The sequence below is a fragment of the Protopterus annectens genome, chromosome 2.part2 (assembly GCF_019279795.1).
Source record: "Protopterus annectens isolate FY-2018-M chromosome 2.part2, PAN1.0, whole genome shotgun sequence".
NCBI classification, from domain to species: Eukaryota; Metazoa; Chordata; order Ceratodontiformes; family Protopteridae; genus Protopterus; species Protopterus annectens.
Window position 1 is genome coordinate 61,963,538 of NC_056730.1, and position 17,830 is coordinate 61,981,367.

Below are 17,830 nucleotides of genomic sequence, written 5' to 3' on the forward strand. Positions count from 1 at the left end.
ATGAGGAGTAGCAAGCCAACAAATAATTAAATGGTACAGTGGACGATAGCTGAGTGTTGGGGTACCAAATAACTTCCACATGAGACAGTTCAGCAGATAATAGTCTCCTTTATTTCCCAGAAAGACACACAGGGTGTGGGATACTAGGAAATCGAGGTCCTGTCTCCTTGAATTACAAGAATCAACACTCTTTCGTCCTTTTTTCATTAAATCAACATTATTGTAACAATCATAAAACTGCCACGGACCCATTAGAAATTAATACTACAGCACCAATTTTGCTAACTAATATCTCCGGACTACTTATTTCTGATATTCCATGTTGGGTATAAGCTCCAAATTCTAAGATGAAACTTTATACGCTGAACAAATCTTATACTTTTTCCCCTGTCAGCACTTGCAGGAAGCAAGTTAACAGATACATGCTGAAGGACAATCTCTGAAATTTCATTCTGCTATGAAAGCACATTCAACATAAAATATACATTTAACATTTTTACTTTCTGACGTTATTTCGGGATACAAAAATAAATGAAGATAAAACAAAGGCTATATATGTAAATTATGTACCCACAGATGAGATGGTTCAGCAATTCACACTTTTATGGGAACATGATGAAATGAAGTATTTAGGAGTCTGAATTAAAAAGGATGCTTTTATGGTAGCTAGTGATGTGTGGGAATAGACTAAAGAAAAGATTATACAAAAACTGATAAACTGAAAGCTCTTCTCTATGGCCATGGATAACAGTAAAAATGTTTTTAGTTTTATACATAGGTCAGGGATATTTGTTTTATCAACCAGAGGAGAAGTTGTGGAAAATAATAGAGTTGAATGATTTTATCTAAGAGGATACGAGTCAAGTATTACAAGTTGATCATCCAGCAGAGCATGGCGGTTTAGGATTACCTGATTTTGAAGGAATATTTTAGAGCTACATAGTTAAGGCTCTTTTATATAACACGAGCTGAAAGCTACAGTTCAAAAGTGGAAAGGGATTATGAACCAGGGAGGAAATTCATGAAGTAAGGAAAGACTGGGATTTTGGATGCCAGATCCTTAAGAACAACAGTCATAAATAATATTATATAAAGCAGAAACTGCACTAAGAACTAAACCAACACAGGAATGGAGAAAAGAGACTATGCTAATAGGGATGAGTAATTAGGGGTACAGAGAATATGCAAGAGGGGGCTAAAATGTACTGGATAAACTAGCAAGGGAACCGAGATATTGGGAACAAATAACTAAAGAACAAAAGGTGGTACAATGGGAAGAAGGCAAGAACTCATTTGGACTGCAGACTAGAGATTGCCTTCCCTATCCGAGACTGATATCAGAGTATAGCAAAGAGAAAAGGACAAGGGAATCCTAAGTGAAAGACCTGCTCTGGTAGAGTTTTTAGTTGAATCTAGCACAGAAGCTGATGATTACAAAGCAATACTTAGCAGGGCATGTAAAATACTGTGAAATAACTACTGAAATCAATCAGTGGATGTCAAAAAAGATTGGAAAGAGAGAGAAGCAATTCAGAAAGTAACAATGTGAAGGCATATGTATGGCTCCCAAATGTGCAATAAACTCTAGAAGACTGAGGATTTTTGCCTAGAAGTGTTTGCATAGGTACTTTTATACCCCAAGCAGACTTCAAAGAATTTTACTACAGGTAGATGGCAAATGTTGGAGGTGTAATGGGGAAGAAATTCCTAGGAGCATATGCTTTTGGAGAGCAATCAGTTTACACTTTAAAAATTCCCTACAGAGTATCCTGTCAGGAGTACTCAGCAAGCAAATGATTGTAACTAAGAAAATTATTTTTTAGCTGGGAATACAGTATATGAATTATCTAGACATTGTAAGGCCTTGATAAGTTTAATTCTGGTGGCTGCCCAAAAAGCAATTACTAGAAAATAGAAATCAAAGTCTAAACCAAACTGTAACAGAGATGAAAGAAGTGGAATCTTTAGAAAATGTTAGTAGTAAATTCAGTAGAAAAAAATGGAAATTGTGGGAACAGTGCATGCAGAAAAATGATTTTTAGGAGGAATGAAGCTTAAAAGAAGGCAGGATTTAAACAGTGTGTGTAATCTTCGATTGATTCTATATCACACATGATCTGCTATGCAATATAATGTTTATAATTGTCAACTTGGTAATTCATTACAGCCAAGTGCATTTCCAGGCATCAAATATTACTTGTTCATGTTTATATTAATTCCAAAACCATGTTACAAAGTATCAGAAGATTTCATCTTAAAGCATAGATGATGGCAAACACAACTGTATTGGTATTTGACCTCTGTCTAATGCAGCTGAACAGATATTGAATATTATAGCAATAACCCACGCCTGGGTGTGGGTAATGCTAAATTTACCCACGGTTGGCGTGGTTTGGTCCCGAGGGCGAAGCCCGAGGTACCAAGCAAGCCAACCGTGGGTAATTTTAGCATTACCCACACCCAGAAGTGGGTTATTGCTATTATACCATGACATTATTTAAGAAAAGAAACTGTTACTTTTCTTAAATAATGGCATAGTATAATGCCTGTTTACTGCCCTTCCGCAGATGTCTGGCATCCGCGGCAGTTCTGATGTACTGCGCGCCTGCGCAGTACATCAGAGTTGTGAGCAACGGAGAAAGCAAGATCTCCGTTGCTTTTTATCTCGCTATGTTAAATGAGTTTAACATAGCGAGACAGTTTTAAAATAAGCAACGGACATCTCCGCTGCTTATTTTAAACTGTCTCGCTATGTTAAACTCATTTAACATAGCGAGACTAAAAAGCAACGGAGATCTTGCTTTCTCCGTTTTTAAACACTGTCTCGCTATGTTAAATGGGTTTAACATGGCGAGACAGCTAAAATAAGCAACGGAGATCTCCGTTGCTTATTTTAAAGCTGTCTCGCTATGTTAAACCCTTTTAACATAGCGAGACAGTGTTTTAAGAAAACGAGTTATACTAATGGAAAAAAGTCCGGGCAACCGGACCTTTTTCCATTAGTATATCTCGATTTACAACGGGCACGCTGGCCAATCAGCGTGCACGTTTTGGGGGGGGTCATGGTATAATTTTGTATACTGTTTATTTGTATTGTAATAATTTTCATATTGCTGTAAATAACTACATTCAGGTATCAGACAGAAATGCATAGCATCATATGAAAAAGCTCACAGCTGTATGAAGAAAATTCTGCTGGTGTCAGTATGTGTCTTGCCTGAATAGTTACTGAGATATCATAAGCTGTTTACACAGCATTACAAAATTAATATTCACTGCCTTTATTTTGGCTTAATAAATTTAGTTTAAAGCATTGAACTGAATTAATGCCACTAATGTAAATATTAATTTATCCTGAATAGTTTGCCATTTACAGTTTTCTAGAAACACTTGTGGTTCCAGAGATATGAATATTTGCTTGAACTGTAAGGTGATAATATAATTTTTTTAATGCTGAAGCCGCAACCACTGGGAGTTAAAAGTACACAGTCAAAATAGCTGTAGTGGAGGAATGAGTTTGATTACTGTTACATTTACATAAATTTGCCTATGTCACAAGTGATAATTCAATAAAAGTGTTAAAAAAATTCTGTTCTCTATACTTCTCATCCTTTGCAAGACTTGCAGTTTTTTTAACGTTGGAAGGCAACCAGATATGGTCAAGTTATTGGGTGGTTTTATAGGACATGGTACTGCTTTGGTGTTGCTATTCAGGAACTGTGCTTGTGTGCAGTGAAGCTAAAATACATATGTTACTGCTCAGTCTTATTTTATCTTTTATTAATTGCAGTTGGACATCTGAGATATTTGCACAGAAAAATCCGCTATAATTGCTGGCTTGCTGGTTGGATATGGGGCCGTCTTTGGATGAAAGGTGACTTGTAGTTTGCTGAATTATTCTGGGTTAGATTTTCAGATCTAATGTGGATTGCATTTATACTGGGAGGAATGCTTTATTGGGGTGCCTGTTTCTGTAAAATAAAGTTGAAAATACTTTATTTTGCACAATCAGAATGTCTGAAGTATGCAGACTCAGCAAAGTGACTATAACTGCTGGGAGGTGGTGAGATGTTTTATGGATGAAAATAGTGTATCCTCATGTTTGCTCAATTTGAGCAGTGTGGATTTATGTGAAGTAAGTTGGAATACTTTACTCTGGATACCGTGTATGAAAAAAGTAATTTACCACTATCTGGTGTCTGAGATTTTACCCACTCAACAATAGGCTGCTATTGATGCTGCCTGTGGATAAGTATGACCGATCCTACTCTCATGATCAAATTAAACTATCTGTCTGACATGGCAGGACTAGTGTGCATTTGTGTAAAACAAATTTGAATACTATAGTCCCTTTTTTCCTCGCAATCTGACATTTGAGGTCAAACAGTCAAGTGTCTGCTAGCAGTTCAAGCAGACTTTTATGGTTGAAATGCTGCGAAATTGGTAATTTTGTTCCTATTGGTTAGCATTTTTTTTTTACTTTTTGGAAATAATGTTCAAGACTATTCCAATATAGAACATAAATGTTTTACTAAACAAAAATATAATGTCAAAACTGTGATTGGGAAGTATTCATTTAAAACAATCAGGAAGGTGAATCTAAAAGAAAATGTGTGTGTAGGGGGACAGTGCTTAGGATAAAGTCAGACACACTTAATCTGACACTAAAGATGAACTAATTTATGTTCATAGAATGAAATTATGCACACAAAACCACTGGTTGTTCAGAGGAGTTGCAATACTGCCTGTCAGCACTTTTCTAGTAAGTTCACTGGAGAGTCTAAAAGCCAGGTTAAAGGCTTGCAGTTTGTCAGTAGTCATGATAAATTTTTGACTCGGCCTAGATGATCTGAGGATTTCTACTTCATTGTTGTGAAAGATATATCAACTGTTGCCATTTGGAGGAGCCACAGTTTCATGTATTGTAGCCTTGGAGGTCTTGGATCCTGGTACATTTCAAGAAAAGTTAAATCACTTGGCATGGCTATATTCGAAATCGCCAGCAATTCCGATACCCTTTATACAGCCTTTTAGTTCCAAAATTTATAGATTAACAGTAAGCTTCCTCATGTCATATACATTTAAATTTTTATTTGAACCTTTTTTCAGCACTTGTTGCTAGGGTCAAAAAGCCTCCGTGCAAGAATAGCACGTTAATCATTTAGAATTCTAACACAGACCAGCTGCAGTCTGTTCAGCTCAGGCCCAGGCATGTTGAAAAAGTTCAAAATCTAAGTAATACTAGCTATTTTTAATACATTTCAGCGACAAGAGCTGGACCACATGCAGTGTGAATTAGTGCAAGTTATGGGAATTTTCATTGCTGTACTACTTTCCACATTAGACTTTTGTAAAAGCTAATATTCTTAATGCTAATGTTAATATATTGTACATCAGTACTATATACAACTGCTGTATTTTTAAACACCTTTATTAGATTACATTTTACATAATGAAAGTAATAAAAAAACAAACAAAGCTCTGCCAGATATTTTAATAAAAAACAAAGCTTTCAGTGTCTTACAAAAACATTTGCAAAAAACAGCAATTTTAAATACAAATTAATTACATCATCACATGAGTCACCCTATCAAATAATTAGAATCAATTAGAATCCGCAATTAATTTCCTTAAAAACATATTCATTCATAAAATATGTACATACATACATACACACACACACACACACACACACACACACACATATATATATATATATATCTATATATCTATATCTATATCTAATCTATATATATATATATATATATATATATATATATATATATATGTGTGTGTAAATAAATACGAAGTATAATTTTACAATACAAACTCACTACAGGTGGTGGTTTTTATGAATGTTTTTGTAAGACACTGAAGAAGTATATTTTATCTAAAAGCTTTGTTTTTTATTAAAGTATCTGACGTAGAGTTTTGCTTGCTTTTTTTTATTGCTTGAGTTGATTTGTTTTGCATTCTCCACTTTATTACTTTGTTCACATTCTTTTTTGGAGTTTTGCTATGTAATGAAAGTACATTTAATAAACAGAAAAGAAAAAAAGAACACATTTTCATGCATTACTGTTTTTATAAACAATTGTCATTCACTCCAGCATTACATAATTCAGTTTCTTTTCCTTTAAACCTCACCAGCCCCTTCTGAACATGATTGCACATGTTCCATTTAATTATACACGGCGTGCTCCTTACCCTTTATAAACATCTTGCATCCAGTTCTTTTGTCTTTTTATAATATTCGGTACTTTAGATAAAGATGGTTACATTTTCATTTCCATTCTCTAGTAATTGCTTTTCTGGCATCCAACTGTATTTAACCGAGTAAGGCCTTACAATATTTAGGCAATTCAGATCCTATACCCAGCTCAAATCGGTCTCCTTTTAAAATTATGACTATTCATTACATTTCCAAAAAAATCATATTCCTTACCTTTTATGCTCCATTACATCTCCAGCATGTGCTGTCTGTCTTCCTGATGAAAAATTATCTAAAGTCTACTTGGAGTATAAAATACATATGCAAACACTTCCAAGCAAAGCTGTTTAACTTTCTGGATATTGTTGCATACATATTATACAGAATTTTATATGACCTACTAATTGTGCATTTTTAACAGTAATGTCTATTCTAGAGTCAATTAAAACTATAACAGAGCTGGTCTTTCACTTAGCACTCCCCTATCCCCTTCATCTTTCCCCCTAGCACTCCCTTATCCCTTCATCTTTCCCCCTAGTACTCCCCCATCCCTTCATCTTTGCCCCTAGCACTCCTCTATCCCTTCATATTTGCCCCAGCACTACAGTATCCCTTCATCTTTGCCCCTAGCACTCCCCTATCCCTTCATCTTTGCCCTAGCACTCCACTATCCCTTCATCTTTGCCCTAGCACTCCTCTATCCCTTCATCTTTGCCCTAGCACTCCTCTGTCCCTTCATCTTTGCCCCTAGCACACCTCTGTCCCTTCCTCTTTGCCCTTAGCACTCCCCATCCCTTCATCTTTGCCCTTAGCACTCCCCTATCCTTTCCTCTTTGCCCATACTCAATCATCAATCCCCTGGTATGTAAGGCAATCCCTAACCTGTAGTGCAAATGTTTGTTTGGCCTCATTCTACTCTACATTACTTTTCCCTGTCCAGTTATTTGCCCCCAGTAGCTTGGTTCCTTTGCTAATTTTCTCCAGTAAATTCTGCCCCCTCTTGTCTTTTTTTTCCCCTCTACCCCTTCTTGCTGTCATCCCTATTAGTAATGTCTGCTTTCTCTATTCTCATGCTGATATAGTTCTTAGAATACTTTTTGCTACTTTATGAATGTAATACCATGTATAAACGGTAAGAAAATGTCTTTATTCACCAGAGTATGTATACACTTTTTTCTACACTATGTATAACTGTTTGTCTAATATGTAACATTTGGAGCTGTTTGCCAAGGCCTTCTCTTAAAAGGGACTCACTGCCCAATCAGGCTTTCCTGGTCAACACGTGTAATAAATAAACACTACAGTATGTGTCCGTTACTCTCTTTAAAGACCTGCATCTGAAATCCTAGGTACCTCTTTTTTGTCAAATATTTCCCTGTTTCATCATCATCCCTTTCCAGTTAGTTTTATAACCTCCTGCTTGTGTTATGTATATGAGTCTTAACCTCCTGCTTGTGTTATGTATATGAGTCTTAACTGCATAGCCCTCAAATGTCCACACCAAATTGGGTAATCCTGAATCACATTGCTCTATGTGGAGAATACGTTTATCCTGCATAATCCTTGCACTGTTTCCCTCCCAAATAAATTCCAGTCATCTCTCTATTAATTATGATCTACAACTTCATCTTTGTTAATAAAAAAAAAAAAAATACCTGATCTGTGTCCAAAACTAAAGGGAGTAGAAATATTTTCACTGCATGTATCTTAATATTCACATCCATAATCATTAGCTTCCAGCTTCTCAGTTATCTTTTTAGTCTCTTCCCATAAATCCTTAGCAGTCATAATAGAATCCTTTTTATCCATATACCTAAATACTTTATCTTATGTCCATAAAAAGTATATTCCTGAGCCAGTCTATATGTATGTACATAGTTTACCTCTAGCTTTTGTTTCATCCTTGTTTAGTTTATATCCTGAAAAGATTTGAAACTGTCTCACTAAATATCCTTTTCTGGATTTATGAAGTAGAAAATGCCATCTGTGAATAAAGCCAACTTTTCTTGATGACCATATAAAGTTATAGGCTTGAATTTCTGAATCCCATATTTTCCTTTCCAGTAGCTCTAAATATAATGCAAATAAAGGAAAACATATCTGCTTGGTCCCTCTGTTAAAACACAGCTTGTCTGAGAGGAAATCTCCCACCTTAATTCTTGCGTCCAAACTTTCATCTGTCCCCCTAATTAACCCTGTTCTATCAGGGTATGCAAATGCTACTATCATCTTGCACACAAAATCTCAGCTGTCTGGATCACATGCCTTCTTTGTATGAAGACCTACCAACGATAGTGGTGTTTTCTTACATGCTGCTTCCCTCTGGATTGTAACTGTTCAATTAATGTTGAATGTGTGCCTTCCCTCCACAAAAAACACATTGATACACATCTATCAATTTTGGCAACACCTTTGCCATTCTCTCATTTAGTATAGACATAAACACATTATAATTATGTTTTAAATTTAAATGGGTTGATATAAAGCTAACTCAGAAGGGTCTTTACACTCACTGTGTTAATACAGCCACCGCAACTTTCTTCAAAAATGCTGGTACCCCCACCCCTGCCTTTAAACTATTGCTAATCAATACCTTCCAGATCTTTATCACTTACTTCCATCTAAACTTCCACAAAAAAAAAAAAAAATCTGTTCCTGAAGACTTCCTTGTTATCTGATTATACTAAAATTGGTATACTTTGAATTACGGTGTTAGTGATTCTGTTTTTTGTTAATTGCTTTATACTTGTAGCAACGTGCATGTTCGGATGTTATGTTATACTTGTAAAAATATCTGTATGATGGTGATCATTTTCTTTATTGCATTTGCTTAAATTGTCTGCAGAATGGCTAAAGAGTTCTCATAGGTTCATAAGGAGGTACTAGGCTATTGGCCCTAGGGCCTATATAAGCCTAGCCAAAATGGTACCCTGGCTTTTGCCACCTGAGAAAATAATTTTTCTGTGCCCCTGTCAAGCAGATCCACAGAAGTGATCCCCAGGGTGAATTTCCCATCTCCCATCCAATCATCAAGATTTTTCTTGAAGAGTGCTAATGAGGAGCTTTGTTTGATATAGATAGGTAGTTTGTTCTAGAGTATGTGAAGTCCCTGGGACAGGAATCTATCCTTCCAGCATGTTCTGTTTATTGTGGTGTCAAGGATTAGGTTCCTAGAGCATGTAGCTCAGAGGGATTGGGATTTCTTCAAGTGTAGCATGTCCAACAGCTCTGGGTTTGACATAGCTTTGTATGTTAGGCAGAGATCGCCTCTGAGTAGGCGATATGCAACGGAGTAAAGCTGGAGTTTTTTTAGATGGTCTGTGTAGGGCATCTGTTTGAGGCCAGTAATCCTCTTTGTGAGGTATTTCTGTGGCCTTTCCAGTTGTTGTAGATGTCTTGTGAGGTACATATTTGGTTAATAAAGGAAAATTAAATAAATGCATTGCTCTATGAAGGCTCTCAGTCTGCACTCTTCTTACTGTAGTATACCTAGTAACTGCAAATTTTTGTCCCTGCACCCATTTTGTAGGTCTTCCAGATTAGTTTGTTAAAAAAAAAAAAAAAAAAATAGCGGTCCATTGTCTGCACTTTTAGTGGAACACTCCTGCAGTTGACATCCCTGTCCATTTAAAATCAACTCTGTAAATGTAGTTCTGGCTGCTCAAGTTTCTTATAGGTTCATAGATTAGTACTAAGCTAACTGCCGTTGCGAGCCATTTTAAGCCTAGCCAATTATCCCTTGTGAGACTTGAACCCTGCACCTTGTGTTTGTAAGGCAAACACCTTAACCTTTAGGCCACCCTCCCAACTATTGCTTAAATAGTGAAGACTCTGCTTTGATTTCAGCCGTGTACTCAGACCTTAGTTATCAGGACATAAGATTAACTTTTGCTCTCAGGCCCAAATTCTATTGAGGGTCTTTCAGCCTCACCACATTGCTGTCCATTGTCATGAAGTCTCCTCTTCAGCTATCTCACAGCTGTAGAAGTACAGCTGATTTGTAGAAAGGCTTGGGTGCCCGCTAAATCCTATATATCTAGGAGAGGAAAATCTAAAGAAAATGAATTAGAGGATAGCTTTTCCGCTGGAACAACTTGGCGAGTGATGATCTGCATTGCTTGCTACCCTCCACCACCTAGGTTCCCCTTTCTTTGTGAGATATTTGTAAGTCAGATATCTCCAGTTTAGGTTCTTCTGTAGAGGTCATCCTTTGAGGCAACCTTTGCAATTATCTGCTCTGAGATATGCTTGCAGCTTTGTCCGAGAAGTTAAGGAAAGATGGGGCAGTCCTACGATATATAAAGTTTTGTACTTAACAGTAACAATAAATATGTAGAAGTGGGTCTATCTTTCCCTTCAGACCTATCCCTCCTTTCCCTGCTTTATTCATACAATCTAAATAACTGCATTTTACTTAAACTTCGAATAAAACACTAGTCCAAACATCTCTTTCCTTATCTGTTAAATACTTGAAACATTATCCGGTGACAGATATTCAGACTAGGCCCTTCTCTAGATTCCTCTCCTTCCAGCCAACCCATCTGTTCACTCTGCTCCATGCCTGCTACTACCAGTGGTGGATATAGGCCTTGGTGCAGGGGTATCCCCCCCACACACACACACACATGCACACTTTTTTTTTTTTTTGTAATAAGCTGCCATACAACCTGGCAAAAAAAGTTTTTTTTAACTGTTTCACTTAAAATCAGAAAGTAATACCACAAGTGAGAGTGTACCTCGTTTGTTATTACATTACCCATTTGTAACCCACAGAGGCTTTATTTTATTTTGTGTTTTTGCATTTTGTGTCACAAGTCACAATGGGAGATGTAATTAGAGAAGCCCCCCCCCTTTCCTTATCACATGTGTAGTTCAACCCATTACTCAACCTTCCAACTCAAATTAAGGAGCATGCATGAAGGCTTAGGAACTAGCTTTCTGCTACCAGTTCCTAGACACAGTTACTTTTATGACAGAGTGAATCATGCACTATTGAGTGTGCTTTTTTTTTCTTTTAATCTTCGAAAAAGTTGATCCTGAAAATTCTCTGGCTAGTAGCAAACACTTTTTTTTTAATCCTGGCAACACTGAATGAGATACGAAAGGTAGGAAAGGGTCTTGGGCTGTTGGGAGATGACATGAATAGTCCTGCTGTGCTGTTTGATGTTATAATGCTGGCTTTGCAGGACTAATGTGTATATGGGTGAAGCAAGCTGGAAGATGAGCGGTAACTACAGTTTTTATGCAACAAACCTCCATCAATGTAATCATTATTATTTCTTTTTATCTTGTAGGATCAAGCCATATGCTTTAGGTAGGCAGTGGGTATGGGCACTGATTGTGGATGAAATTTGGCCTTAATGTTTGCGGTTTTAAAGATGATGTTTGGGTGAAGTAAGATTGAATGCAAGCTGTAATTACTGTTCATGTGAAAAAATTTAATTAATGTAACAGCTATGTAGTTTTTTATTGTTTTAACATATTAGGATCAGTCCTAATGCTGTAGGTAGCAATGGGAGGTGGGGGCTGTCTGTATATGAAATGATGGTCTCTGCTGCTTGCTGTTGTAATTATTACTTTGCAGGACTAATACACATTTGGGTAAAGCAAGCTGAATACATGTTGCTACTTTTTGTATGAGGCAAAAATAAATTAATGCAACTATATGTATAGGTGTGTATGCATGTATATTCTCCATCTCCGCAGTCTCAAAGGAAGTACCCAGATCTGTTCAGAACTGGTGGTCAAGGACACCACATACACAAATGCTATAGATGTAGCCAATCTACTGGCTGACAGATTGAGCAAAAACTTCTCCACTCTGTCCCCTAGCAGTAAGTTAGGACATCCCCAGTACCTGCCCCATACCCCTTATCTCCGGGACAGGTCATCACTACCCTCTCAAAGGCAAAAAATGCAGCCTACATGGGACCCAATAACATTCCAGGTTGCATCCTACATGAACTTTCAGCACCATTAGTCACCCTATTCAACCAAACCCTCAGTACCAGCTTTGTCCCGGCCAAATGGGGAGGACAGCCACTGTCATCCCTTTACACAAAGGTGGAGTATCCACCAATCTGGGAAATTATAGACCCATCAGCCTAGTTAGCCTAATCCGCAAGGCCATGGAACAAATTATCCTGGACTTCATTAACAGGTACATTGGCAACCTCCAAACACTTGACCCCCACACAGTTTGGATTTGTCAAGGGGAGGTCATATCTGTTAAATCTGGTCGAATTCTTTGAGACTGTCAGCAAAGCCATGGACGAGGGGAAGACTGTGCCACCTCCTACCTTGACCTGGCCAAAGCCTTCGACACTATTCACCACTCAGGCATAATAGATTAACTCTCCCCAACTAAGTATCGATCCATATGTTACCAGATGGGTAGCAAACTGGCTCACTGATAGAACCCACCTAATCAAAATAGGGGAAGCCACCTCAAGCAGTAGACCCGTAATAAGCGGCATACCCCAGCGATCGGTCTTGGGGCCTCTGTTATTCAGGATATACATCTCTGAGGTGCAGGCCAAAACCGTGGGCTATATATGACCTAGTTTGCTGATGACTGCAAGCTGGGTGCAGTCATCAATTCCCCAAGTGATTTAGACGTCCTCCAACAGGGTCTCTCCCAAGCAAATGACTTGTGCCAGAAACATGGCCTTAAGCTGAATGCCAAAAAAAATGCATCATCGTCCCCTTTGGGGAGAGTGACATCCCCACATATTATCACATTGAAAACAATGTCTTTAGTACACAGTCAATAGTGAGGGATTTGGGCAACCAGGTTGATAGCAGCCTGATGTCTAACCACCATGTTGCTTCTTTTGTATGGAAAGCTTTCTACATGGCCCATCTCATAAGTAAGGGTTATCTCCTCATCCAGGGGCAAAGAGGTCATAACATCCCTGTATTCTTCCCTGATAAGGCCAGTTATTCAGTACAATGCCCCCTTTGGCATGTACCTTTCAAAGCACATGCAGCAGCTGGAGAGACCACAGAGGTTCATGACCAGGAGAAACAAGGGCCTCAAGCATCTTCCCCACACAGGCTTTTGTTCCTCTCCTCAGTTTCATATCGACTCCTCAGAGGTGACCTCTGTCTGGCATACAAAGCAATCTCAGAATCTGCCTTGATGGGACTGCTGCATATCCATAAGTTAAGCTCCACTTGAGTAAAAAACATTCATGTGACCTCAGCCTGGTCTGTGATATCAATAGGGACTTGTTGGTGGGACAGATTTGTGTCCCAGAGACTCCCCCATCTGTGGAATAGACTCCCTCTCCATGTCAAGCAGAGTACTTCATTATCCCTTTTTAAGTGCAACCTGGATAACTGGATGGGAAACTGAAAATGCACCCCTGGGATTCCATCTGTGTCCCTGCTGGAAAGGGGGTGCTGACTTGTCTAAACATGGACTAAACTCTTGGCTAGGCTTATAAGGGCCTCAGGGCCAATAGTCTATTGACCTCCCATGAGCCTATGATACATATGTATATATATATATATATATATATATATATATATATATATATATATATAGATAGATATAGATATATATATATATATAGATATATATATATATATATATATATATATATATATATATGGGTGTGTGTATTTTGGTCTATAGATTCAAACGCTTAAAAGTTCAAATCACTAAAGAACAAACTTTAGTGATCGAATGCTTAAGTTTGAATATCTGTAAAAAGAATATTTAAAAAAAAAAAAAAAGTAAAGGGCCCCCAACACCCCCGCTACTTAAATATACCAACTCCAAGATCGCACTTCAGTGTGCTACAGTGCGGAAATGGAAAATTTCCCATTTACTACACAGTAGCGTGATCTTAGCAGTGGTATATTTAAACAGCAAATGGAGTGGGGGTGCAGGGGGGCTTGCCCCCTGCTAACACCCTTTAATTTTTCTTTTTTCTTTTTTTTAATTTTTATGTATATTTGAACTTTTACGCGTTTGATCACTGAAGTTCATTCTTTAGTGATTCAAACTTTTAAGCATTCGAATATCTAATATAGACCCTATATATATATATATATATATATATATATATATGTGTGTGTGTATATATATAAATATATATATATATATATATATATATATATATATGTATGTATATTTGGGTGATGTAAGCTAGAATATGAATTGTGGTTTCTCTTTCTGAGAAGCAAAAAATACAATAATGTAATTTTTTTAATCTGGGAGAGCCAAACCAGATACTATGGGCTGGCACTGTGTATAGGGACTGGCTGTTGGTGAAAATACTTGGCCCTAGCTGTTTGCTGTTGTAATTCTGGCTTTGCGAGAGGAATATGTATTTGGATGAAGCAAGCAGGAATACAAAAAGTGATTTACTGTTCTGTAAAACAAAAATAAATCAATTTATTGTTTTTTCATCCTGGCAGGATCAAACCAGATACTTTAGGTAGGCCATGGTTATGGGGACTTTTGTAAATTTAAATTATTGACCCTGCTGGGTTATAGTACTTTTGGTTTTGCAGGACTAATATGTTTTAGGTGAAGTAAGATGCAATACAAGTTTATGTGAAAAAATATATTAATGCAACCATTGTTTTAACCTGCTGGGGTCAAACCAGCTACTGTGGGTATATAAGTGTGGGGGCCTGCCTGCAAATGAATTGACAGGTCAGATGTTTGTCTGTTAATTCTAACTTTGCAGGACTGTAGTATGTTTGAGTGAAGCAAGCTGGAATACAAGTACTGATTACTGTTTCTGTGAGACAAAAATACATCAAAGCAATAATTATTGTTTATCCTGCAGGCGTCACATTAGATACCTCATGCAGGCAATGGGTATATATGCTGTTTGTGGATGGAATGATTGCTCCTGAACTGTTAGAAGACATTTCAGCTGTGGAAAGAAAATATTCAGTTTAATTTGTGTAAATAAAATAGCATAAAATCTGATTCATCCAAATATTTGTGCTTCTGGTTTATATTTTAATTTGTATGACAGAGTAGATTTTGGGTTACAGTAGTTGTATTTGTTTTTTGTACATTACATATAATTCTACTGAATTTCCTTTTTGGGATTTTCTTTTCATAACATGTACTTTAAGTTGATGTATATTATTCACTACTTTTGCAAAAAATCATTTACTTACAAAATTGCTTGCATCTATTATGGTACTTGCTGTGGTGATATCACCTTCACTGGGACACTCTGCTAGGTTATCATCCATTTGCAAACTCTTTCACTATGGAAAGGGACCGCGACTTACCCTGGTTAACCAAATCTCACACTAGTATGCCTTAAAACAGCTGATATGTAAATTTATGTGTGTGTAAATTTGGGTGTTCTGGACATGAGTTACCTCCTCTACAACAGCTGCACCACAATAATGTGCAGCAGAATGTTCTGACAGCAGTATACATTTTTCTGTGATCTTTCCACAGCCTCCCACACCCAGTTTTCCAATCCCTTCCTTCCCACTGGTGTACTTTCCAGACAGCAGCCCTCCTACCTTCTGCAAATTCCTGGATCTGCCATTGATCATCTCATACAAACTGTCGAAGTATAGCTAACAAAGTCCAAGAACTTACATACATGATTAGGTCTCCACTCTCCAGATATTTTGGTTCTAACTGAAACTTGGCTTAAGCCTGATTATAAGAAATGGACAAATACTACCCCAGGTTGTAATATCTTAACACTGGACTGGTCACATAAAAGCAAATGGCATTGTGATAATTTCCAAACTATCTCTAGTAGTGTCAAACTCTCCCCAACCCCACATTCTCAACTCCTTCAACAGCACTGAATTGCTTATTTCTCTCAAAAATTAATGACCACAAGAGCAACTGCTTAGTTGCTACATATGTACCCCAAGGAAGTAACCCCAATGTAGACCTGCTACCCTAATCATCGACAAACATCAGTCAAGAAACCATTACATTAGGTGACCTAAGTATAGACTGACTAGTTATCAATGCAAACCTTCCCGCAAATTCCATGAACCTGTATGATTTTAAACAACTTATCCACTAACTGACTAGATGCAATAAACCTCTACCCATGGATATGTTCTTACCTCTGATCCAAGAAGAATTTTCTCCTGTGGCTCCCCTGAAAACTCTGTGGTCATTCATTTGCTAACTTTTGTAAGAATGTTTCCTGTCCACCAAGTTCTAGAGATATTTCCAATGCAGGCTGGATAGGAACCAGATCAGGCCAGGTATCTTATTGGCAGATGGTTGAGCCTTGGGATGGGAGGATTCTGCCATACACTGTGGGCCAACAGTTTAAATCACTGGTTCTCAAGATGTATGGAAAAGGAAGCTAAATGACTACTTAGGGTCTTAAAGACGAAAGTTTGACAGAGCATTGTGTATGGTGGTGGGACACATCTAAGCAAAAAAGACACTGGTCATGACAGTCTTTATGGGGAATCTGCCTCCCATATGGACATTTACCCTTCTTGGATGACATGAACACAAATACAATACAAAATTGAAAAAAGAGAAGATACCCCGATAGGGCATTTATTGAAAACAGCCTGGAAACAAGCAGAAGGGCATTCAAACCAACATTCAATAATAGCGTTTAGACTGGCCGCAAAGAAGTTCTGTTTGTATCCATATGCTGTGTGCAGGAACATGTGCGTGTTGTAGGTTGCCTGTAAGATCTAAAAGTTCTGGTATACTGGTGGGATATTGGGCTATCCTTGGCAGGAGATCCCTTATATAAAGAATACTGCAACAATGAAGAGAAATACATCTACTGTTATGGTATAATTCTACACAGCTGTACTTTACACTGATAGACTAAAAACTCTGCAGCTCTACTTAGTGTCTTAGGCTCCTGAGGGTGTGATCTTTGCTTAGCATTCCTTGCTGTAAATGATTCGGTACTCTTTGAACTCATTCATATAAATAAAGTGGTAAAGCCAAACACCTGTTCTAGAGATGTAAACCTGTGCTATCCCATCAACAAGTCAATATGGCGTGACGGATACCTAACCCCACATATACCCCACTTCTGGAATAGCCTGCCCTTTACCTAAAAAGCAGAGTACTGCACTGTCAACCTTTAAAACCAGTCTGAAAGATCCAATGTCCGATCATAAATTTTCGCCAGGAATATGTGGCGAAAGTCTATTTAATGGGGGGAGCATACCTCTCAACTTCTCAGAGAGAGAAATTTGGACAAAGCCAGAAATAATGCATGACAGAGGCCCAGAAATAGGGGCAGACTTTAAATATTGATCCTATAAACTTAAAAAGTTGCAAGAATGACAGGTTTTGCACTATTATGTATTTTCTGAAGGATATGAAGTCTGAAACTCAAATGTCTGTCATTCTGTATTATTTAGTGACTTCACTCTTCAATGATTTCCCAGAAAAATGTAAATTTTATCAGGAACAGACCAAAAATATGAAGGAAAAAGCTGAACATTCTGCAAAAATCTGGACAGTTGAGAGGTATGGCGGGGGGGGAGCTGTTAGTATTCCACCAGTACTGGGTAATGTGAGTGAACTTCTTGATAGTCTGACTGTAAGCTTAGTAAGAACCTATGAGCTTCTCATCTTCTTGTTTAAACAATTAAAATACAAGTAATTTAAATAAAAATGTTGTA